Source organism: Urocitellus parryii, chromosome 7 (assembly GCF_045843805.1).
Source record: "Urocitellus parryii isolate mUroPar1 chromosome 7, mUroPar1.hap1, whole genome shotgun sequence".
Taxonomy (NCBI): domain Eukaryota; kingdom Metazoa; phylum Chordata; class Mammalia; order Rodentia; family Sciuridae; genus Urocitellus; species Urocitellus parryii.
In genome coordinates, this window is record NC_135537.1 from 169,787,305 (window position 1) to 169,814,861 (window position 27,557).

General features: G+C 46.8%; 1 long non-coding RNA gene across 1 annotated transcript; it reads right to left on the reverse strand.

The window, feature by feature from the left end:
* Nucleotides 1-251: 251 nt before the first annotated feature.
* LOC144256253 (uncharacterized) lies at nt 252-11,873 on the reverse strand. The gene is made up of 4 exons (XR_013344041.1): nt 11,747-11,873; nt 2,265-2,352; nt 1,567-1,630; nt 252-485 (listed from the first exon to the last, which is right to left on the reverse strand). It is a non-coding gene; the product is annotated as an uncharacterized LOC144256253 (long non-coding RNA).
* Nucleotides 11,874-27,557: the final 15,684 nt, after the last annotated feature.

The following is a 27,557-nucleotide window of genomic DNA, read 5'->3' on the forward strand; positions in this document are numbered from 1 at the left end:
TGGTATCTTGTGGGGGTAATGGGAAAGGTTCTAAAACTGATTTCGGTGCTGGTTTCACCACCCTGTAAAGATACTAAAAACCATTGCCTTTTACACTTTATAGGTGAATGATGAGGTCTAAAGAAATAGATCTCAGTACAGCTGCTATTTAAACAGTCTCAGGAGGGAGGCTTCCCTCTGCTTCCTGTGGCCCTGTCGCAACTTTCCATAAAAGAACTGCAACTTATTCTCTCATAGTTCTGGATCCAAAATGAGGATGAATAGACCGAAATCAAGGTGCCCATGGGGCCGCACTCCCTCCGGAGGTGCTAGGAGATAACCGGTTCCCTGCCTCTCCTGGTTTCTGGTGGCTGCCGGTGTTCCTTGGCTTGTGGCTTCATCGCTCCCATCTTCAAGGTCAGCATGTTTGAATCTCTGCTGGTCTTTGCCTCGTCTTCTCTGGCTGGCTGTCAAATCTCCCTTTGCCTCTTTCTTTATAAGGATCCCTGTGATGGCAAGTAAGGCCTTTCCAGCTGATCCAGGATAACCCCCCTAATGTCAAGATTTTTAACTTCTTACATCTGCCAACACCTTTCTTCCACACGCTACAGACTGGATGTTTACACCTCCCCAAAACTCATATGTTGAAATCTAACGGCCAAAGTGATGAGGTGGATGCATTGGGAGTGAGTAGGTCATGTGGGAGTGACTAGCCATGGGTGGGATTAGTGCCCAACCATAAAAGGGACCCCCCAAAACTCCCCAGCCCCTACCATCATGTAAACACACAGAAAAAAAGACAGCCAGAAGGTCAAGTATCCACCAGGTGCTCCTAGTCACGTCCGCCTGCCTAGGTCTGTCTGGCTTGCTCTGAGGAGCTGACCCCATACAGCAGCTCCCCTGGACGGAAGATGCAGACCCAGTTCCTGACCTGATGCACACACACATGAATCAAGAGACCAGGGCCAGCTTCTCAGGCAGGGGACCCACACAGTCACGCGGGCCCTGTGCTCAGAAGCCTTACGCTAGATTCACAAATTATATTTGGTCCCACCCTGTGACTTTGGACCAAGGAACAGATGGGAAGGCGACTGGAAAGACTGCCCCTGTCCACTGGCCTCCCCTCAGCCCGGAAAGAGCCAGCTCCCTGACCCAGCCCCTCTGCAGTCAAGGTCACGCCGTCCCCTCTGCTTGGAAAGCTCTTCCCAAACCCCATGTTTTAACTCCTTCCCTCCAGGCCCAGCTCAGAGGAGACTCTTGACCAGACCTGACCTTCTACTGTACCCCTCTTAGCTCTCCATAGTCTCTATTTTTGTGTGACTCTCAGTCCCTGGGACTGGGATGGGCCTGCCGGGCTCAGGGCTGTGCCCCTGTCATCTGCAGAACACCCAGGATAGAGCAGGCTCTTGAGAAATCCTTCTTAAATGGGTGAGTAAGCTAAAAGCACAGCAAGGACATAAAAGGTCACCATGAGCCATTTGCACAGCAGCCGCCCTGCCAGGCCACACTCAGACGGGCTGCGACGGCTGGCCTCGGCCTGAGCTAGGGCTCCTTGGGACAGAGAAAAAGCCAGTGTTAGCCACTAACCTCGTGTAGCAGGATTCAGCCCTGAAGGGAGGGCAAGCCTGAGGCCAGCAGAGATGACCAGGACCTGAGGAGCCCCCAAGAGAGAAGGCAGAAGTGAGGGTTTGGAGGTTTGGGGTGCTGCAGCAGAAGCAGCAGCACACACAGCTGGCCCCTGCCTGTCCCCCCTCTTAGGTGAGAGGTGATACAGGCCAGTGGCAAGCCAGGCCAGGCCAGGGCTCCTTGGGAGGCCTCTGACCGTCACTCTGACCTGTCTTGGATGTGCTTGGACTGCTGGATTTGGCAAATGAGAATACCTGATGCGCAGCAGCACTTGATTTTTCAGATAAACATCAAGTAATTATTATTTATTTAAGTATAAGCATATCCCACATCTTGCATGGGACATAATAAAAAGAAAAAAAAAAAGAGAGAGATCTGTTGTTTATCTAGAACTCAAATGTACCTGAGCATTCTTTATTTATCTGACAGCCCTCCCAGGACCACCTTGTGCAGGATCCTGGGCTCTTGTTGGGGGAGGGGCTGAACAGTCTGATTCCAGATTTTTTTTTTTTCTTTCAAGTCAGGTGACCAAGAGGAAAGGGCACAGATCAGGGGGAGCTGAACCGCTCTCCCAGGTCAATCAGGTCAGTGTCCCCCAGGGAGGGAGGAGGGTGGGCCTCTCCTGTGCCATGCTGGGCCCCGGGGTAAGAGGCGAATACCTGGGCCTGCCCTCCAGGGCGCTGCGCGGTGGGCTGACCGGCCAGCAGGTCCCTCGGCTCGGCGACACAGTGCCAGGTCCCGCTCCTCCTGGAAGGTAAAGAAAGCGAAAGCTCCATGTGAGAGGTGGCCTTCTCTGGACGCCCCTCCACTTCCCTCCTCTCTCAGGCGGTGCCTCTGCTGAGCTTCTTGACGATTGATTCTAACCTCCCAGCTTCGCGTCATCCACGGATGGAATCCGAAAGTTGCCAGAGCCCTCGTCCAAGTCCTTAATAAAAATACTCAATAGGAGAAGAATGCGAGAGAGGCCTGGGGCACCCTCCCAGGGACTCGCCCAGACCTTCAGCAGAAGCCTGTCGCTACAAATGGCAACTGCTCCAAATCTCCTTAAATTCTGCTAGCATTGGCCCTGAACTTCTCCAGGAAGACTCTGGGACTCCTCATGGGATGCGTTAGAGGTCTTGATAAAGATCCAACAATTCAGGGTATTGCAGGTCTGAAATCCCGGGAGCTTGGGAGGCTGAACAGAGGGATCATGAGTTTGAAGCCAGCCTCAGCAACAGCGAGGTGCTAAGCGACTCAATAAGACCCTGAATTTAAATACAAAAAACAAAAAAAAAATAGGGTTGGAATGTGGCTCAGTGGTCCAGTGCCCCCGAGGTCAATCTCTGGTACCCCTCCCCTACCAAAGAAATCCAAAAATACTGGTGGGGACTTTATGTCCGTTAGATGATGGTTACCCTTGCTGCTTCTACAGCAGTAAGTGATAATAATTATCATCACTGGAATTTTTTTATTTTCCATCCTCATTCTACCTTCCCTCTCCTTTCTATCCAGGATAAATTGAACTTTACTAAATAAAACAAGAGGAAGCCCTAATTGGTTTATTACAAGTTCATGAAGAAATTTACCCCACCAGAAACAATTCTTATGGGGGGGGGGAGGGGAATGGTCAGGGTTTATCTAGAGATCAGCAAAACTGACTTCAGATACAAACAGTGACTTTGGCTTAAAGAACAGGCAGTTTCCAGCTTATCGTCCCGTTTTGATCCAGCAGTTTAAGTTGGCTGTTGAGCCAATGCTAAATGTACTCAAAAGCCATCTGACCAATGCTGATTACGGCCCCCAGCCACAAATCTCTTCAGGCTCCCAGATTTGAACCCCTTTAATCCAAGGGCAGGCAGAGGTCTGGACAGCTTCCCTCCCCAGCAGGTGGGAGCCAGCAGCTGCCTGTGTGCAGGGGTTACTTTGAAGTCCAAAGTCTATAATTTTTTTGAATATTTTTTTTTAGTTATACACGGACGCATTATCTTTATTTTTGTTTATTCACTTCCGTGTAGTGCTGAGGATCAAACCCAGGGCCTCACACGTGGGAGGCCAGTACTCTACTACTGAGCCAACCCCAGCGGCCCCAAAGTCTGTAATTTAAGGGCATTTATAATAGAGGCTAGTCCCCTTTCTGGGGAACTTTGTAGCAGGAAGAGGTTCCCTTCCCTTACATGTCCCCATCAATGCCTACGGACCCCCACCTCTGGAGAGGGTCAGAACCTTGCCTGGCGGCTCAGAGAAAGGCTGTGGTCCTTTCTCCAACTGGGCTGCAGATCTGTCCGTCTCCTACTTGTTTTAAAAAACTGGGGTGCTGGGGTTGTAGCTCTGTGGCAGAGCGCTCACCTAGCACGTGCAGGACACCATATAAAGATAAATAAACAAAAGGTATTGTGTGCCTCTGCAACTAAAAAAAAAAAATATATATATATATATATATATATATATATATATATTTTTTTTTTTTTTTTAGTTTAAAAGGGATTAAGGATAAAGAGCAAAAAACACAGAATCTGAGATGGGACGTGGACTGGTGGCTGACATTTATGTCACCCTCTGTGTTTTACCCACTTCTACACATATGCTCTGGGAATTTAAGGGAGAAGGGACATTAAAATATTTAAAACAGTCCCCACCCGTGTGGTTCTCAGCCAGGACAGAGTCTGTGGATCTCAGCAAGACATCTGCCCAGCACTGTCCTGGGTCCCCGTGGAGAATGGTAACAGAAGGGTGGGGAGATTCCATCTGTGGAGTGATTTTTTTGTTTTCTCTCTGTGTTTGCAGTGCTGGGGAAGGGACCCAGGGCCCCACACACGGAAGGCTCTCCCGCTACGCCATACCCAGGCCCTCTGAGCGCAGTTCCATCAAAAGCGTTTCGATCGAGGTCTCAAGCAGAGTGCCACAAGGCTCTGTCCTCCTTCCTCTCCTGGGGACATGTGGGTCGCTGGCTCAGATGAGAGCACGGGACTCCATGGCTGGCTGACACAGCCTCAGGACAAACACACAAGGGACCAAATGACAATGTCACTGGTCAAACACTAGCACCAGGAGTGGGAGAAATGGGCCCAACGATGACATGTAATAGAAAGCGAAGGTCCCGGCTGAGTTCCTCAGAGACTGGCGACAGGGTGTTGCTCAACAGCAGAAGGCATGGGGACACCGGTGACCTCGGAAGGGAGGCGGCCACCATCACGGTTGGTGGCATTTGTGGAAGTGTTCCCAAGAGGGGACAAGACTGTCCTGCTGTGTTTTGTTATCACTTCCTCGGTTTGGGGGACCGTGAGACCCAACAGCACACAGAGGCGTAGGGGGACTGTCCAGGAGGGACCTTCACACCGCACTGAGAGGAGCTTCCACGGAGGTCAGAGCTTAAGACGGAAAAGGAAGATTGAGAGGCACCTGGCCATCACCTTCCAATGCCTGCAGTGCACCGAGAGGAAGGAGAACCCGGCTTGTTCCTTCCCTCTGGGTAGGAGGCACAGGGAGGTCTATCCAGCCAGACGCTCGACAGGTTTCTAAAGGCAGCTGAGCGAGGGCTCCTCCGGACCCTCCCTGCGCACCTGTCACTGCCACCAAGACGCAGGTTGGGGGCCAGTTCCTGAGGGCCCCAGAAGCCCCAGCGGCCACTCCTTCCACGACAGGGCGGGGAGGGAATGTCTACCAAGTCCCTTCTTATTGATGAAACGGCTAAGGAAGCCAAGGCCTGCAAAGCCAGAGCCCTGGACAGTGGTGTCCCTGTGACTGCTGGGGAGACAGACAAAGGGACAGGGAGGGAGACTGCTATCCTCTGTGGTGGCCATTGCAGAGGGGGTCCGAGGCCAGGATCACAGTTCAGGCCATAAAGGAGGTACCAGGGTTCCAAGTGACCTTCCAGACAGCGCTAAACCATGTCCACGTCCTCCTGGGGGAACCTGAGTGGATCAGCTGCACTAACCACAGAGGGACGGGGCCAGAACCCAAACCCGACAGAAAAGGCAGCCTCGGTCCCCGGCTGGCAGTATCCCGGGGGTGACAGAATGACATAGTCCAGGGGTGCCCCCGAGAGAGCAGCAGGGCCCGGCTTCCTTGGGCTCCTCAGACAGTGGCCACGCTGACCCCGTCGGTGCCTGGGGTGCCCAGCAAAGCCAAAGAAACCCAGGGGACAGAAGGGAAGACCCGCGCTCAGGGAGCGCCTTCCCCCCTGCCCTTCATTCTCTGAGGTGCTGATTTTGCTGGGTAGCCCTGGTTTTTGTCCTGGTTGGGCTGGTGATGAACCCAGGGCCTCGCTCCCACTAGGCCAGGGCTCTACCACCGAGCCGCGTCCCCAGCCCTAAGTCTGCGTTAAACAAATCCATTTCAACATCCCTGGCCGAAGATGCTCATTTATCAATCAATTGACTAAAAAATCAACCTTTCTATCTAATCATATAGATATGCTCTTCAACTCTCCCTTGAACCAGTTATACCCTCTCACTTTCTCCATCATTAAGTTCAATAAAATAGTTGACATGATTTCATTTTACATTTGTAGGAGAGTTATGATTTTACTCTTAAAAATTATCATTTTTTCCAGGCATGGTGGCACATGCTTGTAATCCCAGTGACTCAGGAGGCTGAGACAGGAGGACCACAAGTTTGAGGCCAGCTTAGGCAACTCAGCAAGACCCTACCTCAAATAAAAAATTAAAAAGGCTCAGTAGTGCTGGTCACAGAGGCACACGGCTGTAATCCCAGCTGCTCGGGAGGTTGAGGCAGGAGGATCCCGAGTTCAAAGCCAGCCTCAGCAATGACAAGGCACTAAGCAACTCAGTGAGACCCTGTCTCTAAATAAAATACAAAATAGGGCTGGGGATGTGGCTCAGTGGTTGAGTGCCCCTGTTACCAAAAAAAAAAAAAGGTTCAGTAATCAAATGTCCTTGGATTAAATCCCCAGAACACCAGACACACACACACACACACACACACACACACACACACACACCCACACACCACTTATACAGGATTCTCCTATGGACCTTTGATTTCACTAATACTAGCTAGTATTTACTGAGTATTTAAGACACTTCTCATCAGTGGTATTGTTTGATCCTATGAGTCAGATACTACCATTACCATTTTTCGTAAGTCAGAGAAATGAGACTCTCAGAGAGGTTGGTACACTTGTCCAACTCTCCCAGCTAGTGGAAGTGGTGAAGTCAGTCAGTCAGACTCTTGGCTGCCCTGAGCCCTTAATTCCCCATGCAGTGCTCTCAGGAGAGAAACATTTCAGAACGTCTTGAAATGCCCCACAAGAGGAAAGTCGTCAGCCTAGAACAAAGACAGAGGAACTCAAAGTCTAAAAAGTCAAAAACACAAAATAGGAAATATTTATTCCCGAGGGTATTCTAGGATGCCATCCTTCACTCTGCTCTATACAATTGTCTTCTGCTTCCTGTTTCTTTACAGCTGCGTTACCTGGCTTAACAGAATTAAAATAAATCAACACACATTAAAGAGGCAGCCAAGTTGGGGTTATGAGAATGTGCACAGGAAGTAGTGCTTCTAGACAGAAATGAGATTCATATGATTTAGGACCAAGCCTGGAGCCTGTGTAAACATTCGTAATATTGGCACCGTTGGAACCCATCTGGGTCTGCAGATGTACCACTCCCAGATGTCAAGAGCCTGCTTTAATTAGACTGTTTAAAAATGGACCCATTGCCCAGAGAAATAAAAACATGCCCATATAAAGAACCTGCACATGCATGTTCACAGCGCTGCATTTGCAATTCCAGATTTCCTGAAAAACTGGAATCTAGCTAGATGCTCTTCAGTGAATGACTATCGGATGCCTGGCACTTTTGTGAAATATTACTCAGTAATGAAAAAGAACACACTGTGGATAAACACAAGAGCTTGGATGAAGCTGGCCTGTAAACTGTGCAAGTTGGGAGGCTGAGGGAGGAGGATTGCAAGTTCAAGGCCAGCCCCAGCAACTTAGAGACGTTCTAAGAAACCTAGCAAGATCCTGTCTCAAAATAACAAAAATAAAGGGCTGGAGGTGTGGCTCCATGGTAAAGTCTCACTGGGTTAATTCCCAGTACAGAAAAGAAAAAAAAAAGAATTTGGATGAATCTCCAGGGAATTATTCTGAGTGGAAAAATAATATATATATATATCCCCCAAAGTACGATTCTAACTATAAAATATTTTTTAAATAATTTAAATGGAAGACAAATGACAGGTTGAGCATCCGTCATCTAAAAATACAAAATCTAAAATGCTCCAAAATTGGAAATATTTTGAGTGCCAACGTGATACCACAAGTGGAAAATTCCACTCTGTGAAACTTTTGTTTCATGCACAAAATCATTTGAAATGTTGTATTTAAAAAAATTGCCTTCCAGTTAGGTACATATGAAGCAAATGAATCTTGTTAGACTTGGGTCCTGTCTCTAGGGTACCTCATTTATATCTGTACCATATTCCAATATCTGAAAGAAACAAATTCAAACCACTTCTGTTCCCAAGCATTTTGGAGAAGGGATGTTCAGCCTGTAGTGGTTCCAGAGGTTAAGGGTGGAGGCTGGGAAAGAAGTGGGGGTGTCACTCCACTGGGGCGAGGGAGGGATCAGGTGGGGTTGGAACGTGCAGGGTCTCCACTTTGGGGTTGGATATGGGAATTGACACAGATGCTGCGGCCTCACGGAACTCCGCCCACAGCCGCTCACGGGCACAAGGCTAACCGTGGAGCCCTTCAGTGAGGTCTATGGGTCACTCCAACTGAATACCCTGGCTGGGATATTATACTGCAGTAAACAAAATGTTACCATCAGGGGAAAACTGGGCAAAGTGTACAGCTCTCTGTATTATTTTCCACAAATGCACTCGAAGCTGCTATTATCTCAACAAAAAAAAAAATATCTATTTGAAAACAAAGGGGCCAGGTGCGGTGGTGTACACCTGTAATCCCAGTGACTCTGGAGGCTGAGACAGGAGGATCTCAAATTTGAAGCCAGCCTCAGCCACTTAGCAAGACCCTCAGCAACGTAGTGAGACCCTTAGTGTCTTAAAATTGGAAAGGTAAAAGCGCTGGGGATGAAGCTCGGTGGTAAAGCACACCTGAGTTAGATCCCCAGTACCCAAACGACAAAAATAAAATGAAAACGGCTGGTTCAGTGGTTCAGTGCCTTAGGGGACCCCTCCACCATCGTCTCTGCAGTTCTCCTGAGGGCTCATGGCAGAGAGACCCCTCAGACGGCAGAGCCTTGTACAAAAGCCCCGGCTTCTGCAGGCCCCGGAGCACGCACAGCCACCTCCTCCTGCATCAGGAGGACAAGCGGACTGCGCTGCCCCGGATCCCTCACTCTGTCACCATCTGCTTTCCCCACGGTCGGCATTTCCTTGGGATTTGGGGTTCAGACCCCTCAAAGAGAAAACTCGACTTTCAATTTGCTACTTAGAATGTGTGAGGCACGAGGGGAAGGAGCAGGCATGCCCCAAATCAAGGAAGCTCTAGCTACAAAGCCAGCAGGGCTGCGTCGTGCAGGAAGGATCCTGGGTGCTCAAGGCAGAACGTTCTAGAAAGGAACTGAACTGTCCCGGCTCCTGGGTGAAATGTTTCCCTCAGGTCACATCAAGGCCAGTTTCACGGGAACCCACCCCCCATGCCATACAGCCTAGAGAGGGAGCCCTGGGTCATCTTGCAGAGAAGGGCCTCCAGGCCCTGGCTGGCCATGGCTCTCTGGTGTGCCCAGCAAGGGGACCACCAGGCCTGGCACTGCCTTGGGACGTCCTGGCCAGGGAGCCTCTGCCATTGTCTCGGGGACCCTCTTGCCTGTGTCCTCATAGGCATGTGGAACGCCAGGTCCAGGGGCGCTCTGACCCTGCCCCTGGCTCTAAGGGGTGACCTGTGAGTTGGACCAGCCCCGGCGGGGACAGCTCTGAGCAGGCCTCCAGCTGACCACACCTGAATCTCCCCTGCGTGCAGAAGTGACTGGCAGGACACAGGTGTGGCCTCCCCTGCGTCCCCCTCCTGTGTCCACATCCCCACACCCTCGGCCCTGCACCAAGAGCAGAGGCCAGGACTCCAAGAACACCCTCCGCTTGGGCCTCACCAGCAAGTGGCCGGCCGTGGAGGGACCCTCCCGGGAGCCTTGGCCCACACAAAGGGACTCTGCGTTTCAGTTTTCTGCCACCAAACACAATGCTACCTGCCACCGCCTGTTGATGCATTTTTAACCCCTGACTAGGAAGGCCTGGGAGGAAGGGGAAAGTGGGCCCCAGGCCCCAGGCCCCATTGTTCTCCGCCTGCCTTCGTTCCTCTGCCTCTCCCGCTGACCCAGAAGTCCCCCGACCCTGGGGAAAACACAGCCATTGTTTGTCCCAAGCCCGGGCTCTTCAGGTGTGAGCTGCGGCTCTTGGGCCACGTAGTTACTGTGACATTTCTGCAGCAGGAAAGAGGAAGGAACTCGTGGCCTGCTCAGCCCTGGCATCAACAGGGCCCCCGCCACAGCCCAGAGGAAGAGGCCCGTTTCCATAGTGACAAGTCCCCAGGAAGGGAGCGGAGGGGACAGCAGCCGCTGGACTTCTGCCCTCCCCTGGCTCCCCGCAGACGCGTTCCCAAGGTGCCACCTCGGGACTGGTTGTATGCTGGGCTCCAGAGGCAGGCCAAGGGAGGGGGCAGGGCTGCCAGAGAGAACAGGGGGGTCCCCAGCCCTCTTACAAGCACACTGAATCTGGGTTACAGGTGCCCAGAGCAGCCTGCGCCACCCCGTCAGCCCCCGGGTGGTCACGCACAGTCCCTAAAGTGCTGGGTGCATATCACCCACATGGCTCCCTTCCCACTCCTCATATCAGCTCTTTGACAGCAGAAGAAACCAGGCTCACGAGGGAGACTTGTGCCAGAGACAACTCACCCAGTTAACAGAGGAGCTCTCTGTCACTCCCGGAGGTCCTCAAGGCTCCTCTCAGCGACTCTTTCCCTGGCCAAAATCGGACTGTTTTCTGCAGAAAATATTCAAGGTTTTTCCTGAAATGTCATTTGTCCCAGTTCTCAGACCTCTGATCTTTGCCTGTGCCGTTCCCTCTGCTTGAAATGCTGTTCCCTGATACTCTGGTCAGCAACTCTTTTTCCCCCAGGGGCTCAGATGCCTTGCTTTTGGGGCTCCCATAGAAATTGCCACACCATATCCTGTGGCAACACAGAGTGGCGGTAAGAGAAAAGGCTCTCCTAGGTCCAGAGTAGCTGTATGACCTGGGGAGACTTTACCCTTCCTGAACCTCAGTTTCCTCATCGGCAAGGTGCAGAGAATGACAGGTGCTTTGTCGTGTGTTTATGAGGATCAGATGTCAATACTCACAAAGTGCTTAGAAAACACTGGACATAGTCAGTGCTCAATAAATGTTAATCCTTAAAGAATTATATATATATATATATATATATATATATATATATATATATATATATATATATATATTCCTTTTTGGTACCAGGGATTGAACCCAGGGGTGCTTTACCACTGAGCCACATTCCCAGCCTGTTTTTATCACTTTTATTTTTTTATTTGGACAGGGCCCTGCTGAGCTGCTAAGGCTGGCTTTGAACTTGTGATCCTCCTACATCAAACTCCCAAGCCACCAGGATTACCAGCGTGCACCCAGCTAAGAATTAACTTTCTTTTTTTTTTAATTTTTTAGTTCTCAGTGGACACAACATCTTTATTTTATTTTTATGTGGTGCTGAGGACCGAACCCAGCACCCCGCGCATGCCAGGCCAGTGCGCTACAGCTTGAGCCACAACCCAGCCCCAAGAATTAACTTTCTTAAAGCAGGTGCCATCTCTCACGAGTATCCCTAGATCCTGAGTCTTCGGCCTTTGGTGGACGTTGAGCAAAGATGTGATTCTTTTGTCCAGCCACCAGGCACAGTGCTAGGCCCCTTGACCTGTAGGATCTCCCTCAGTTCACTCACCTCAAGACTAGCCCCAGGCCACCAAGGACAAACGTTCTGTGGGCAAAGGATACAATGTGCTTGAATGTCCCCTCTGTTGGTGGGATGTCCCCTCCCATTCTGCCCTGCCCCGGCTGGGCCCGGAGAGGGTCCCCACTTGCAGTGCTAAGCCAAGAGACTCTCACCCTCACCACAACTGGGTGACCCATGTGGTCTGCAAGCACCAGAAGACTCAAATAATCCACGTACCTGTGACCGGAGGCTGCTCTGATGACAACACACAAGCCACGTTGGAAAGCCAGTCTGTTCTGTGGTTTCACTTGAAAAAATGAAACCAAACTCTTCATGCAAATACTTAAGCTTTAACTAAGTTATGTAACAGCCAGCTCCCTCCACTTAAAAATACAGCCTTCTCCAATCTATAGGGACAGGAGGCAAACCAGGCACTGCCCGGGACTCAGGAGGGTTGGGGATTGGTTGCCAGAGGGTGAGGGGGGGACTTGCCTGGGTGACAGAAGTGTCCTATGACCGGACTGTGGTATTGTCTGCACATCTGTATATGTTTACAAAAGAGGGGGTTCCCAGCCCTAGTAAATAAAAGCACAGGACATTCAGTTTATTTGAAGTTCAGATAAGCGGGGAATCATATTTTTAGTGTAAGTATGTCCCAGATATTGCAAGGGATATACTTATCCTTAAAAAAAAAATACATAAAACTGCTCCACATGGTGGATGTTGCAGTGATCTTTTATAAACCTAAGAATCCTGATTATTATCAGCCCAGACTCCGGAAGCCACCTGGGAGTTCTCAGGGCAGTGAGGGGCAGGAAGGCCAATGAGGGAGATTCCTCATGGGTCCCTGTGGGCCGGTGGCACACACAGAATAAAGTGGCAATGACAGTAAGTGGTCCACATGTTCCCTGGCTGGGTGCTGGGAGGTTGGCACAGCTACCCTAACTCCCACGGTGCCGCGGCTGGTCAGGGCTAGACGTGGGGTCCAAACCCCAGGGCCTCTGCTCGGTTCCAGTTCCTCCAGTTTTTGGATGGAGGTAAATTAGTCCAGCCAGGTTTGTCCCTGGTCTCCTGGGAACTTTAATTCATCCACTTTTTAAGCTTGTTTGCTGTTATTGCTTTGGTTCTGGGGATGGAACCGAGTGTCACACACGCTAAGCCCACACCCTACCACGAGCGACACCCCCAGACTTTAAATACAAAACAGAGGAATCAGTAACTACTTGGTCAATGCCATTTTGGGAAAAAAAAAAACTTCCCAAATGAAGTAAAAATAACGGAGAGGATGTTGATGGGAAAAAGATGGGAAACTCACCTGCTCAGAATTAAGGCCCAATTCCAAAAGAGCTGAGGGCATTTTTCACTTTAGATGATCAGGTTATCGGGGGTGATTTGTTTTATTTTGTTTTTGTTCTGGGGATTGAATCCAGGGTTGTCCTACCATTGAACCACATCCCCGGCCCTTTTTATTTTTTATTTTACAAAGTTGCCCAGGTTGGCCTTAACCCGAGAGCCTCCTGCCTCAGCCTCTCAAGTCTGTGGGACCACAGGCGTGGGCCACCGAGCCCGGCACAGGGTGGATGTTTATGAGAGTGAAAGACAGTAACTTGTTGCCCAGCACCACTCTTTACAAACATTTTTTGATGGTATTTTTCACCTAAAGATTAAATTCCTGGGCTGGGGCTGGGGCTCAGAGGTAAAGCACTCACCTAGCACCTGTGAGGCCCTGGGTTCCATCCTTAGCACCACATATAAGTAAATAAAATAAACATATAAAAGAAAAATGATTAAATGCCTTTTAAAAGCACCCCATTTGCTCGTATTAGCCTGAGAGAGTAATTTCTGAATAGAGCGCTAACTTTTTTTTTTTTCATTTTTCAAGTGACTCAAAAGAAAGAAAAATAATTAAAAAAAAAAAAAAAAGAAGAAGAAGAAAAGAAAAAAACCAAACAAGACAATCTGGGCAGAAAGTAGACTGTGGTTCCTTCCCCAGCCCGTGTGAAACTACAGGAACTTGACAATGGTGCCACCTAGTGGAAGATTAGAAGGTGGAAAAAATCAACTCAAGCAGCAGTGGCTCCTCCTAAACATCTTATCTGCTTTAGACACCCTTACCTTTATTTATTTATTTTGATGTGGTGCTGAAGATCGAACCCGGGTAAGTTCCAGGTAAGTGCTCCACCACTGAGCCACAGCCCCAACTCGAAATAGTATATTTTTAAATTTTTTTTTTTTAGTTGTTGATGGTCCCTTAATCTTAATGTATATGTAGTGCTGAGGATGGAACCCAGTGCCTCACCCATGCTAGGCAAGCACTCTACCCACTGAGCCACAACCCCAGCCCTGAAATAGTATATTTAACAGTGTAAAAAAAACAAGTTTCCCATTCCTTTCTGCAGACACGATACTCCATGCATACACAAATTAATACATAAATATAAACACAAATACCCATGTGAATGTTTTCAGTGTGCTAAAGAAAAATTTCCACTGAGGATGGGCCCTGGTTCCCCTCTGTGGCCACAGGGAGGGGAGGAAGAATGGTGTGTTGGTCAGTTTTCCATCACTATGACAAATACCTGAGATAATCAGCTTATAAAGATAAAAGGGTTGGTCATTTTGGCTTACTTAGTTCTAGAGGTTTCAGCCCATGTTCAGCTGACAAGATGTTTTGTGGTGGCGCATCATGGAGGGAGTGTATGATGGAACCAAACCACTCACCTGTCCGTGGGGGTGAGAGAGGGGAAGAGGAAGAAATCGGGGCCCCTCGGTGCCCTTTGAGGACAAACCTCCAATGATTTAAGGACCTCCCATTTGGTCCTTAAAGTTCCCACCACCTTCTGATAGCACCAGGTGGGGACCAACCTGTGGGCTTAAGATCCAAACTCGAGCAAGGTGGTTTCAGTTTCTATTAGTCCACCCCCGGAGAGCAGAGCGTGGCTGGGCACGGGGTTGGTGTCCTGGCTCTGCCTGCACCAGTCTATTCCTGGTGGTTTTTTTTTTGGGGGGGGGCGGGGGTGGTGGTGGTGGTAGCTGGGAGGCTTACTGGGGATTGAACTCAGAGGGTCTCAACCACTGAGCCACATCCCCAGCCTTATTTTGTATTTTATTTGGAGACAGGGTCTCACTGAGTTGCCCACACTGGCCCCGAACTCCTGGATTCGCAGGATCCTCAGACCTTAGGTAGCCGGAGCCGCAGGCCCACGCCACTGCAGCCAGCTGGAACTTTTTGAAGTTGGTCATTGTTAATGTCCATCAGAGGTGCAGAACTGAAGACCGTGAACGGCAGGGTTGGCGGGAAGAGAAGGCCTCCATTTTCTGAATCCTCCTGTTAGTCAACGGCCGCCCATTTCAAGGATCTCATTGGAAAAGTTCAAGGCTGTTTCCTGTGCCAAATTGTCCCAGAGAGTGAGTGCTGACCAGACACCAGTCAGGAAGACCAAACCGACCATTTCTAAACCTCAATAAATCCTTGGAAACGATACAAAGGATTGAATCAACATTGACATGGAAACTGCTCTCCCCATGAGTAGTTTCATAACAGGTTGGTTTAGAGACGAAGTGAGGGTGGGGTAGAATCTATTTCTAAGTTTCTGATCCGTGTGCTGATTTGTATATTTGAATTATTCTACTGGCTAAGTACTTTTATAAGGATTAAATGAGATTATCAGCGTAAAGCTCTTAGCCCAACAGAAAGGGATACACCAACGTTATTGCATTATTGCCATCAACCTTACCAACCTAGCAAGTACTGTGGATCACACAGCGTGGATTTGGTGTGATTTGGGGCCCCAGGATGGACCACAAGTTCTTGGGTGAAAGTTTCCTTTTTCAATTTGAGATTTCATCTCAGATTTATTGTATCACTGATGACAAATGATGTTCCTTTTCCAGGGAATGAAACATGTTCAGGGTAACATTTGCTAACAGCTGTGAGTAGTCTTTTCCCTGGTTTCATCGGTTGCCGAAAGCATCGAACCTCCGATTGTAGAAGAGGAAGAGTTTATTTGAGGGCTCATGGTTTCTGAGGTCTTAATCCATAGAAGGCTGGCTCCATTCCTGGCTCGAGGTGAGGCTGAACATCAGGGCGGGAGAGTGTGGCAGAGGGAAGCAGCTCACATCAGGAAACAGAGAAAGACTCCACTCTCCAGAGTAAGTAGATACACCAAAGCCACGCCCCAATTCCCACCCCCTCCAGCCACACCCCATCACTTTAGTTAATCCCATCTGGGATTGACTCACTGATTAGGCTGAGGCCATAATCCAATCATTTCTCCTCCAAACCTTCTTGCATTGTTTCTCATGTGAGCTTTTGGGGGACACCACATCTAAACCATAACATTCTGCCCCTGGCCCCCAAAAGCTCACAACCATCTAACAATGCAGAATACATTTAGTCCATTCCCAAGAGTCCCCATAGTCAATAGTTCCGAGATTGCTCAAAGTTCAAGTCCAAAGTCTTCTCTGAGGCTCAAGGCAATCTCTATTGTGAGCTGCTGTAAGAGTAAAAGCAATTTACAAGTATCCAACATATAGAAGAACTGATTTTCATTCACAAAAATAGGGGCATAGAAAGAAGGCATAACACCAAAGCAAGACCAAAGTCCAGCAGGACAAACAAGTCCTGTAGCTCCACAGCCAGCATCTAGGGCACGTGGCGTCGTAACGTTCTCTCCAAAGGGCACGTGTAGCTCTGCCCCTGTGGCCATGTTTGTTGCAGCCCAAGTGGCCTTTCCATTGGCTTGTCTCTGCTGGATTCCTGCAGCTTTCCTAGGGTGATGTCCCAGGTTCCTGGCATTTCTTGATCTTGGGGCTCTCCACTGCAGCTTTGGCTTCCTCACCGCTCCATACCTTGACTTCTCAGGAGGTGCCCGCAGGGACTCCAACCCTGCTGCACTCTGCCTGGCCTCCCAGGCCTTCCTTTGAAATCTTGGTGGAAGCTTCCATGGCCCCCTGGCTCCAGCATCCTGCACCCCTGCAGAACCAGCACCCCGTGGTTGATGTCAAGGTTGGCTGCCATCTTGAGCAGTGGCCCAGCCTCCAGGGACTCTTGCTGCAGCAGTCTCTGAGTGTCTGGGTGTCTGAGGATGCTGAACAAACTTCCTAGGCTCCCTGTGCAAGGAGGTTGCCCCCTGGTCTCTTCTCAAGAGAATTTTCACCTTTACTCCCTGGAGCTTGAGATGGGTGTGGTCTTGCCAGCTCCTAAGATTGAGATGCCCTCAGGGCATCTTTCTTATTGTGTGTAGGCAAAGTGTTTAGCATTTTTAAAAATATTTCTTATAACTTTATTTTATTTATTTACCTTTTTTTAATGTGATGCTGAGGATTGAACCCAGGGCCTCTCCCATGCTAGGCAAGCATTCTACCACTGAGCTCCAGCCCCAGCCCCTTCAGCATTTCTTTAGAGGTGGTAATGTCTTTAACAACTGCAACTGGCTTAGCCCTAGTTGGGCCTTTCAAGTTCTTTCCCCAAATTTTTCTGCTCTGCTTCCTGCTCCTGATTATCACAATAAATTTGGCCAGAAGCTGCCAGCAATATTCATGCCACTGCCTGAATGTTATGCTGCCTAGACATTTCTTCCACCAGATTAAGAAGTCCATCGCTCCTAAAATCAGCCTCACAGAAAGTCTCTGGACACGGGCAAATGAAGACAACTTCTCAGCCACAACATAACATGAATGACCTCTACTCCAAATTCCAATGGAGTCCCCCTTTTTTGACCCCTCTTGAGCCCTGTCTTCATTGACCACAGTCCTATTGCCATTCTGGTTTTCTGAGCTCCCACCACAATCAGCCATTAAGCTCTGCTTATAATATCCTAAAGCGTCTCCAACTTGCACTGCTAAACATCTCAAAATTCTTCCGACCAATTCCAAAAAGCTCAAAAACCTTCTGAACCACGTGGTCAGGTTAGTCAAGGCGATGACCCCACTCCTGGCACCAATTTCTGTTTTAGTCAGCTTTTTCACTGCTGTGACTAAAGGATCTGACTAGAACCATTGTAGAAGAGGAAAGGTTTATTTGAGGGCTCCTGGTTTCAGAGGTCTTAGTCCATAGGCCAGCTCAAGGTGAGGCTAAACATCATGGTAGGAAAGTGTGGCAGAGGGAGGCAGTTCACATCAGGAAACACAGAGAGACTCCACTCTCCAGATACAAGTAGATACACCAAAGCCACGCCCCGATTCTCACCTCCTCTAGCCACACTCTACCACTTCAGTTAATCATTTCTCCTCCAAACCTTCTGGCATGTCTCACATGTGAGTTTTCAGGGGTCAGCACATCCGAACCATAACCCCCAGATTCCTCCACACAAGCACACCATCCACACATCCACAGGTCGGCGGCCTCAACAGCAGGTTCCTCATGGTCCCCCACATGGACCAAGACCTCTGTGCATTACTAAACGTGGTTTTGGTTATTCTCTGCTCTTCAGGGAAAAGATATTGTTGCAAACGTCAAAAATGCCTGCAGAGGCCCATATGGGTAGCAGTGATAAGAAAAGAGGAAAGATTTACACCCATCTGTAGCCCAAGAAGTCACACTGTTGGAAAAACTGGACGGAGGTGAGTGAGGAACGTCTCACAGAAGGGTGTGATGTGCGCTGACCGCCATCCAGGGCCTGAAGGAACAGAAGGACATACTTGACATTCCAGGCTGAGTGCCATGAACAGAAGTTAATGGAAAATAAGAAAATGCTGCAGAAGATTCAAAATGAAGATCCTGACTGTGTGTTTGAAGAGTGGCCCCAGGACACTTGACAGTATCATGACGAACCACAATAGAAGGGAGCTGTAAGTATTCCACAGGCAGGTTGCAGATCTCCAAGAAAAGTCATGGCACCGTGTATTTGATGGCTTGTGATGACAGAGCAAGTGCTGATCACAAAGCAATGGAAAAATTCTCTGATGATGTTGCCGATGTCATGGCTAATGAAAATCTAATGCCAGAACCAGTCTTTAATGCTGGTGAAATGCCAATGTTCTAATGTTGTTGCCCAGGAAGATACTGACTACAGCTGACAAGGCAGCCCCTGCAGAAATTAGGATGCCAAAGACAGAATGATTGTGCTAGGATGGGGCTGAATTCACTGTTTTAAGAGAGTGTAGAGTTTTTTTTATTTGTTTGTTTGTATGTTTTTGGTACCGGGGATTGAACCCAGGGGCGTTTAACCACTGAACCACTTCTCCAGCCCATTTTTATATTTTATTTAGGGGCAGGGTCTCACTGAGTTGCTTAGGTCCTCGATAAGTTGCTGAGGCTGGCTTTGAACTCGCGATCTTCCTGCCTCAGCCTCCTGAGCTGCTGGGATTACATATGCATTACCATGCCCGGCAAGGAGTGCAATTCTTACCAGTCCATTAATGCTAACAGAAGGCTTGGATGGCCGGGGATCTGTTCTGATGGGTTTCCCAAACATTTTGTACCAGTGGCTGGTGTTGACTGCACGGAAGCTGAATTGGCTGATGACTATAAAATTTTGTTATTCCTTGACAACCATTCTGCTCATGCTGTGGCTGGAATTCTCTTCAAAAATAATCTCAATGCCATGTATTTTTCCCAAAATGTAACCTCATCAATTCAGCCACATGGCCAGTGTATCTTTAGATCGATGGAGGGTAAATACAAAAAATATGTTCTTGAACAGCATGCTAGCAGCAGTGATCAGAGGTGAGGGTGTGGATGGGTTTTGGAACGAGTTTGGCATGAGGGACCCGTGGCTGCTGTTGCCAAGGCTTGGAACACAGTGACGAAAGACACACCTGTGACCACTGACACTGCCTCTGGCGCCCTCTGTGTTCAGTGATGGTACTGAACCAGGTGTGGAGCCTGAAGTCTTCTGTTTGCTGAGTGAGGGAGGAATAATATGCCTGACTTTCCTAGGAATATAAAAGACACTTTTCAGCATCCTTCAGTAAGCTGAAGTTTTTAACACTGACAGTGAGACTCTAGTTGTTCATTCACTGGCCAATAGTGAAATAGACAAAATGGTCATGATATCCACCAAGGTGTCGTGATAATAATGAAAAAAAAAAAGCCTACGGGTGGAAAATGTGCGATGGGTTTTTGAAGGACCGGATAGGCATGCACGATAACAGAACAAGATAGCATGTTCTTTTTTTGCAGGGGGGGGGGGCGGTACCAGGGATTGAACTCAAGTGCACCAGACCACTGAGCCCCATCCCCAGCCCTATTTTGAATTTTATTTAGAAACAGGGTCACCCTGAATTGCTTAATGCTTCAGCCTCCTGAGCCACTGGGATTACAGGCATGTGCCACCACACCCGGCTTAGCATGACCTTTAATAAAATCAGAAGATGACTTCTACGACAAAAACCACTGTTAATGAGGCAGATGAGCTGGAGGAAAGATTTTTAAAAGTCATCCAGCAGAACATACTCTCACCCCTAGAGGACCCTCTTCCTGGTCCCTCACCTGCTTCAGATCATTTCTCTTACCTAGAAAATTAAATGTGGTGTACAGTAAACTTTTAATCAAAACACAGCCTAGTTGGTGGGGAATGAAAGCTACTGTTGTTGTTTGACAGCTGATTCGGGCCTCCTGGGGATGCCCCTATGCTGCTGAGTAAACTCTGGGCAATGATTCATTTCATGACTATATTAATGGCATGTAATTTTGTGTTTTTTTTTTTACTGCCAAGTACTTATGTGTGAATAAGTATAAGAAAATGATTGCTTATTGGAAGTGTATAAATTCAGAGCCAAGGGGCTGGGGCTATAGCTCAGTTGGTAGAGTGCTTGCCTCAAACACAGAAAGCCCTGGGTTCAATCCCCAGCACCACAAAAATAAAAATAAAAAGAAAGAAAGAAAAGAAAATTCAGAGCCAGGAATGGTGGAGAGTGACACTCTCCTTTCTGAAGATTCAGCATACATAAACTTTGTTTCACGCACAAAACTATTTATATGCAGAGAGAGCCTACATTTTTTGGGAGCAAATTTTTGCCACATGCCTGTCAGACAGAGCACTAATCTCCAGGATACAGAAAGAACTCAAAAAACTTAACACCAAAAAAATAAATAATCCAAACAATAAATGGGCTAAGGAACTGAACAGACACTTCTCAGAAGAAGATATACAATCAATTAACAAATACATGAAAAAAATGTTCAACATCTCTGGTTAATTAGAGAAATGCAAATCAAAACTCTAGTCAGAATGGCATTTATCAAGAATAAAAGCAACTATAAGTGTTGGCGAGGATGTGGGGACACTCTTACATTGTGAGTGGGTCTGCGAATTGGTGCAACCACTCTGAAAAGCAGTATGGAGATTCCTTAGAAAACTTGGAATGGAAACACCATTTGACCCAGCTATCCCACCCCTCCGTTTATACCCAAAGGACTTAAAAACAGCATACCACAGTAACATGGCTACATCAATGTTTATAGCATCACGATTCACAATAGCTAAACTGGACCAACCTAGATGCCCTTCAATAGATGAATAGATAAAGAAACTGTGGTGTATATACACAATGGAATATTACTCAGTATTAAAAGAGAATAAAATCATGGCATTTGTAGGTAAATGGATGGAGTTGGAGAATATTGTGCTAAGTGAAGTTAGCCAATCCCAAAAAACCAAAGGCTGGATATTTCCTCTGATAAGTGGATGCTGATCCATAAGGCGGGTGGCATGGGAGGAATGGAGGAACTTTAAATAGGGCAAAAGAGAGGGAGGGGAAGGGAGGGGGCATGGGGGTAGGAAAGATGGTGGAATGAGATGAATATCATTACCCTAAGTACATGTATGAAGACACACATGGTGTGACTCTACTTCATGTACAACCAGAGAAATGAAAAATTGTGCTCTGCTTATGTACTGTGAATCGAAATGCATTCTGCTGTTACGTACAACTAATTAGAAGAAATGATTTTCTTAAAAAACTATTTATAATATCATATAAAATTACCTTCAAACTGTGTGTGTGTGTGTGTGTGTGTGTATGTGTGTGTGTGTATAAATCCCCAAGATCTCTCAATATTCCAAAGTCTGAAACTTCTGGTCCCAAGCATTTGGGATGAAGGATGCTCAGCCTGTATTACGAGCAGCATAAATCACTGAGTGTCACCTTTTTAGGAAGAGCATGAAATTTGGAATTAAGGCTTTCTGTAAACTGAGGGTTAAAGACGTTTTCCTCCCACACCCTGGTCACACCAGGAGGATGTGAGAGGACTCCACTCTGCCCTGGCTTTGCTCAGATCCCCTGGAGGTGACAGGGCGTGGTACTTGAAATGACTGACAGCCATGGGCTGGGACCTGGAAGCCCGGGCCAGGAGCACCCTGATGTGTGTGGACACTGGAGAGGGACACTGGCCTAGAAGAGCCTGTTCCTGGGCAGATACCTGGCTTCCCCACAGACAGGCACCCGCCATGGGAACGTGCCAGAAGAACCAGCACCTCAAGTGGCCCTCCGTTCTCTCCCCCGGGAAGTCCCTTGTCACACACACTCTTTTCAGACTGGTGAGCGCAGACTCTCTGGCTTCTGTGTGTGCTTCATGGAGCCTGGAGAATTCTGGATCGAGTAGAAGTGACCCACAGCCCCTCTGGGGTGAACTGAGAGCCTCTGAGACCTGAAGTCAAGAGGGGTCTGATGTGAGCGCTGGGCAGACAGAGGCCCTGGGGAAGCTTGGGAGCCCGGACGTTGGCTCAGAGAGACCAGGGTCTGAATCCCCGCTAATTACTCGCTGAGATTTCCCACATGGAAAACAGGGATGATGATGCTCCAGAGGACGGGAGGACACGGTGTGGGAAAAGCATGCCACACAAGGGCACGAGGCCATAAACAGCTGCCACCACTAACTGCGGCTAATGATAAACTGTCCCCAAGGACGCATGGTGTCCATGGCAAGGAATTTTGTGGAAACTGCAGAGCAGGGAGGGCTGAAGACCTTCCTGAGAGCGAGAACAATATGTGGAAATGAATTCCGCTCATACCCACTGGGTATTTTCTTTGTTTAGTGTGCTGTTTCCATTTTTGTGATTTACCAGACTCAAAACATGTATTTTCTCTTAAGAAAGTTGAGGCTATTGTTTGCAAGAGGCTGGGTTGACAGAGGGCAGGCATGAACCCAGCTGGGTCCTCACAGCAAGGACTGTTATCTTGACCTTCCATGTAAAACTCACTTTCCCCTCTCAGTAGCTCTGTGGTTTGGAGCGCTGGCGCCTGGGGAAATGCCTCTGACCTCCTGCCCTTGTGGAGTGGTGGGTACTGCCAGGCCTAGCAGAGACTCTTCCCCTTCAGCTGAGGACAGGGGAAGTGTCAAGGTCAGGAATTATTCCCTTTCCTTCCCTTTCTATATAATAAGAAATTAATTCAGAAAAAAATTCCTAAAAAGCTAAAATAAGACAATCTCCCCCATAACTCTTAACAGCAAGAGAGGGCCATTATTGACATTCTAAGAAATCATTCCTCCAGTTTTTCTCTATGCGTTTAAATTATGGACGACTCACCAGTGTTTTACTGGGTTTTCTGTTTCATTGACCACATCATAAAATAGTCTACAAATCTTCATCATAGATGTGGAACAGTATGACCAGTAGTTATAAACTAGCATGACATTTTATTTATTACTTATTTATTTATTTGCAGTGCTGGGGATTAAACTCAGGGGTGCTCTGAGCTGCAGCCCCATCCCTTTTTGCTTTCTCTTTTGAGACAGGGTCTCACTTAGTTGCCCAGACTGGCCTTGAGCTTATGATCCTCCTGCCTCAGCCTCCCAAACCACTGGGATTATAGATGTGAAATCTGTAATTACATTCAAGATTTTCTTTTCTGTTTTACAAAACAAGTGAGAGTATTTGGGAAATTGTTGCTCAATTTCAGGCCCTGTACTGCTCTATATATACCACATTTAGGAAAAGGTTTTAGCTTGCTTTTTTTGGAGTGAAGAATTATATGGATGGTAAGAAGCAACTTTAATAATGTAACTCAGGCATCAAACAAATGCGTATGCTCTGTTAGACGCGTGATTGGATGACTCCTCGCATTATTCCTAAAGTAAAATTAAATAACTTTTTTGTAGTTGTAAATCAATGTTGCACAAATGGACGTTTAAGATGAGAGCATTTTCCCACTCTAAAGTGGTGGACAGCAGGAAAAACAAAAAGAAGAAGCTGTCATATTGGAGCCAGTCTCACACAAAGGCCTCCTTACAGACACGCATGGATTCGTACGTACAAACATGTTGATGGTCTGTTGCACTTTATTTCATTTCACCGATCATTTTCTTCCTGTAAGTATCAGTCTGTAATATTTTATAAATCTTGCTCTTATTCAAATGGTTACTTATGAACAAGCGGTACTTAATTTTCTATTATCACAGTCATGTTTCCCTGATGGAACCACCTCTTCTTCAGATTCATTCTCTACTCTTTGAGATTCACTGTCCAATGACTGGATTTTTCATTCACTAAGCAATTAAATAGGAAAGGGTTTATTTGATCCAATACTGTCATTTTAAACCTCTGCAGTTTAGATCTTCTGACATAATTATTTTGTCCTGAAACAGAGGTTTGTCCTGCATCTATTCTTACAAGGTGAGTTGGAAAATGGCAATTATCAATCTTGAAAATAATAGAAGTTTTCAATGCCTTTTCATTGCCTGAGTCTTGTCTCCAATTGTCTCTGAGAGAGAAACCTTTCCACAGATGTACATAAAAATGTGGGGACCCCAAATGAATCTATTGTTATTCTGTTTTGTTTTGTTTTTTCAACTAGCCAGCAGGGGTAGCTGGGAGGTGAAGGATGCGGGTAAAGACTGCTAACACAAAGATAAGAGAAAGCAGAACTTTGCACACGCATCTGCTAATAGGACGCCCATTCAAACTTATGGGCATGGTGGTGCACGCCTGTAATCCCAACAGTTCAGGAGGCTGAGGCAGGAGGATTGCAAGTTTAAAGTCAGCAACTTAGTGAGGCCCTAAAGCAACTTAGCAACACCCAGCCTCAACATAAAAAATAAATAAATAAGAAAGGGCTGGGGATGTGACTCAGTGGTTAAGAAGGCCTGGGTCCCATCCCTGTCCCTTCCCCCCCCCATGCAAACTTTTATAAAGTACTATAAAACCATGTAGCCACAAACTAGCAATATAAAAAGAAATGCCATTTTTAAAAGCAGGATAATTTGTAATTACAGAAGAGCACACAGTTATTCAGGTCATTTGGGGAGCAGAGATGATTGGGCGGGTTTACATATATAACAAACTAACAGCCAGATTTTTCCTTTTCTTTATCCCAAACCCAAGTCCCCAGCCAGTGGGAGGCGGGCCCAACCCGTGAGTTAGATTGTGCAAAGCTTGTCAAGATCCTCCGATTTCCCTAATGCGGTCAAGAAAAGGAGGAAGTTCTCTTCTCTCTTGATGGTGCCACTACCATGATCTCGGCTCGCCCGTCCTCTCTGGTTCCACTGAAGAGAATGTGCAGACACTTGAACACGTTCTTTTTTTGGGGCATTTTTTCTTCTGTTACATGTAAGGCCACATACCGTCTTGAGACTCGAATCGCCACACTGAAGCATCGTGTGAAAAATGAGCTTTCTCATGTTCTTTTTCTCTCTTTCAGTTCAAAAAGCTGTACTGAACTGTCAGACCATGAAAAAAAATGGTAAGTTTCCTTTTCTTCTTACTGAAGTTATTTTACGGGAAAGGGTGAGATGGTCAGCCTTAAACATGACTGCTTAAGTTTTTTTGTTTGCTTGCTTTTAGATAAATAACCAAGAACAAAGACTTTTCAGTTAAATAAACTATTTAAATAGTGATTTTTAGGGAGAGCGTTGGAAAGTTTTTTCCTGAGTCTCTTGTGACAAAGTTTTGAGATTGCTTTTACAATGAATGTTTCTCGCTTTCTTTCATTGTTGTTGTTCTTCAACTAGAAAACCCAACGCATCGTCATTGCAAAATAGTTCAAGCGACACTAGAAACGTATATCAGAGGGCAGGCTGGGTGGGGTGGCGCATGCCTATAATCCCAGCTACTTGGAGGGTAGAGGCAAGAGGATCCCAAATTCAAGGTCCGCCTCAGCGCATGTGGCTCAGTGGTTAAGCACCCCTGGGTTCAATCCCCGGTACCAAAAAAGGCAGCATTAGACCACTTGATCCTCATCCTGGTTCTGCTGTTGACCACCTGGCAGCCTGGGCAAATGATGTAAACCCTTTACTTCAGGTTTCTCAACTGTGAGGTGAAGTACTAAAAGCCCTGCTGGGAGAGTCCTCCTGAGGGTTGAATGCTACAGTCCTCACTCCTCCAAACAGCTCCCAGCAAATGGAAGGCCACTGATATGCGCTAATCTTATTCCATATACCTTCTTTATTCCTGGTAAAAAAATGAAAGTGCAGTCACATTTCCTCCAATCCCTTTCTATTCTCTATTTCTAGAATAGACCACTATCAATCATGTTTTTCTATCCAGGATCAGTGGAATTTTTTTTTTTTTTCAGGGCTGGGGATTGAACCCAAGGCCTTGTGCATGCGAGGCAAGCACTCTAGCACTTAGCTACACCCCAGCCCTAAATAAATTCTTTTATAACTTTCTTTTGTAAAAAAAGAAGGTAACCATGTATCATAGATATCCTCCTAAGTAGAAGATATAGATTTATCTCATTTGTTCAACAGTTGCATGGTATTTAATTAATTAATTAATTTTTTTGCAGTACTGGGGATTGAACCCAGAGGTGTTCTCCCACTGAGCTACATCCCAGTCCTTTTTATTTTTTAATCTTGAGACAGGATCTTGCTAAATTATTGTGGCTGGCCTCAGACTTGTGATTCTCCTGCCTCAGCCTCCCAAGTATCTGGGTAATTACAGGTGTGCACCACTGCACCCCCATGACATGGTATTTTATAATATGATGCAGCAACAGTTCATTTTTATTGATTATTCCACTTTTTCTCATAATATAAATAATACTGTAATAGACATCCCTGTACAGAACACCTTTTGTGGGCCAATGGGAGCATCTCTGTACATCCTAACAATTGAAATTGCCAGATCAAAGGAAACATGAGTTAAATTGTTGCAGATTCTCAATTGCCCTCCCGCTAGGCTGAAGCTGCTGGGGTCACCAACAGTGTGGGTAAGTGTGAGCTCATCCCACGGCCCCAGCAGTGGATATAACAGTTTATAAAATTTATGCCAACCTAATGAGAGCAAAGTGATATCCCAGTATTTTATTTCACAGTTGTCTCATCTCTTGTAAAACTGCACATCTGTTTCATGTTCATTGGCCGTTAAGGCTCCAGCATTCCCATGTGAAGGAAATGTGGGGACCACCATCCAGGTTGGAAAGGGAAGGTGTTGTTTTGAAGTTGAGCTAAAAAAGACTGAGAAAATGTTAATTATCCAGATCAAAGAGTGGGAGGGAGTTGATGGCATAAATCTGTCTTCCACCCAAGCAGGTGTTTGGTTCCCATGGTATTTAGTGGTCATCTGCATTTCTTCTTCTGGAAATTACCTGTTTATATTATTTGCCTGCTAATTTGATTGTTGGCCTTTTTCTTGTTGATTTGAAGTTGATTTCTATATATTGAAAATCCACTGGTTTTATTTACTTTTAAAGCATTTTGTTCTAGACTGTCACTTGACTTTTAATTTTGTCATAGAGGAGTTTAAAGTTTGGGGGTAGCTAAGAATTTTCAATCTTTTTTTTTATGGCTTCTAATTATTTTGTTCTTTTTTTTTTTTTTTTTTGTGGCTCCTAATCTGGCCTAAAATATTTCCTTGTATTTCTCTTCACTCTTTCATAGTTGTTTTTGTTTTGTTTTGTTCATTTGATTTTCTGATGGGGGTTCTTTTTTCTCTCAACATTTTATTTATTTATTTATTAGTTGTAGGTAGACACAATACTTTTATTTATTTCTATGTGGTGCTGAGGATAGAACCCAGGGCCTCACATGTGCTAGGCAAGCACTCTACTGCTGAGCCAGAATCCCAGCCCCTTCCCTCAACATTTTTTTAAGGACAAACAAGTTATCAAACACACTGGAATTGTCAAAAAAAAATTTTTTTTTTGAAAACTAATGAAAAAAGTG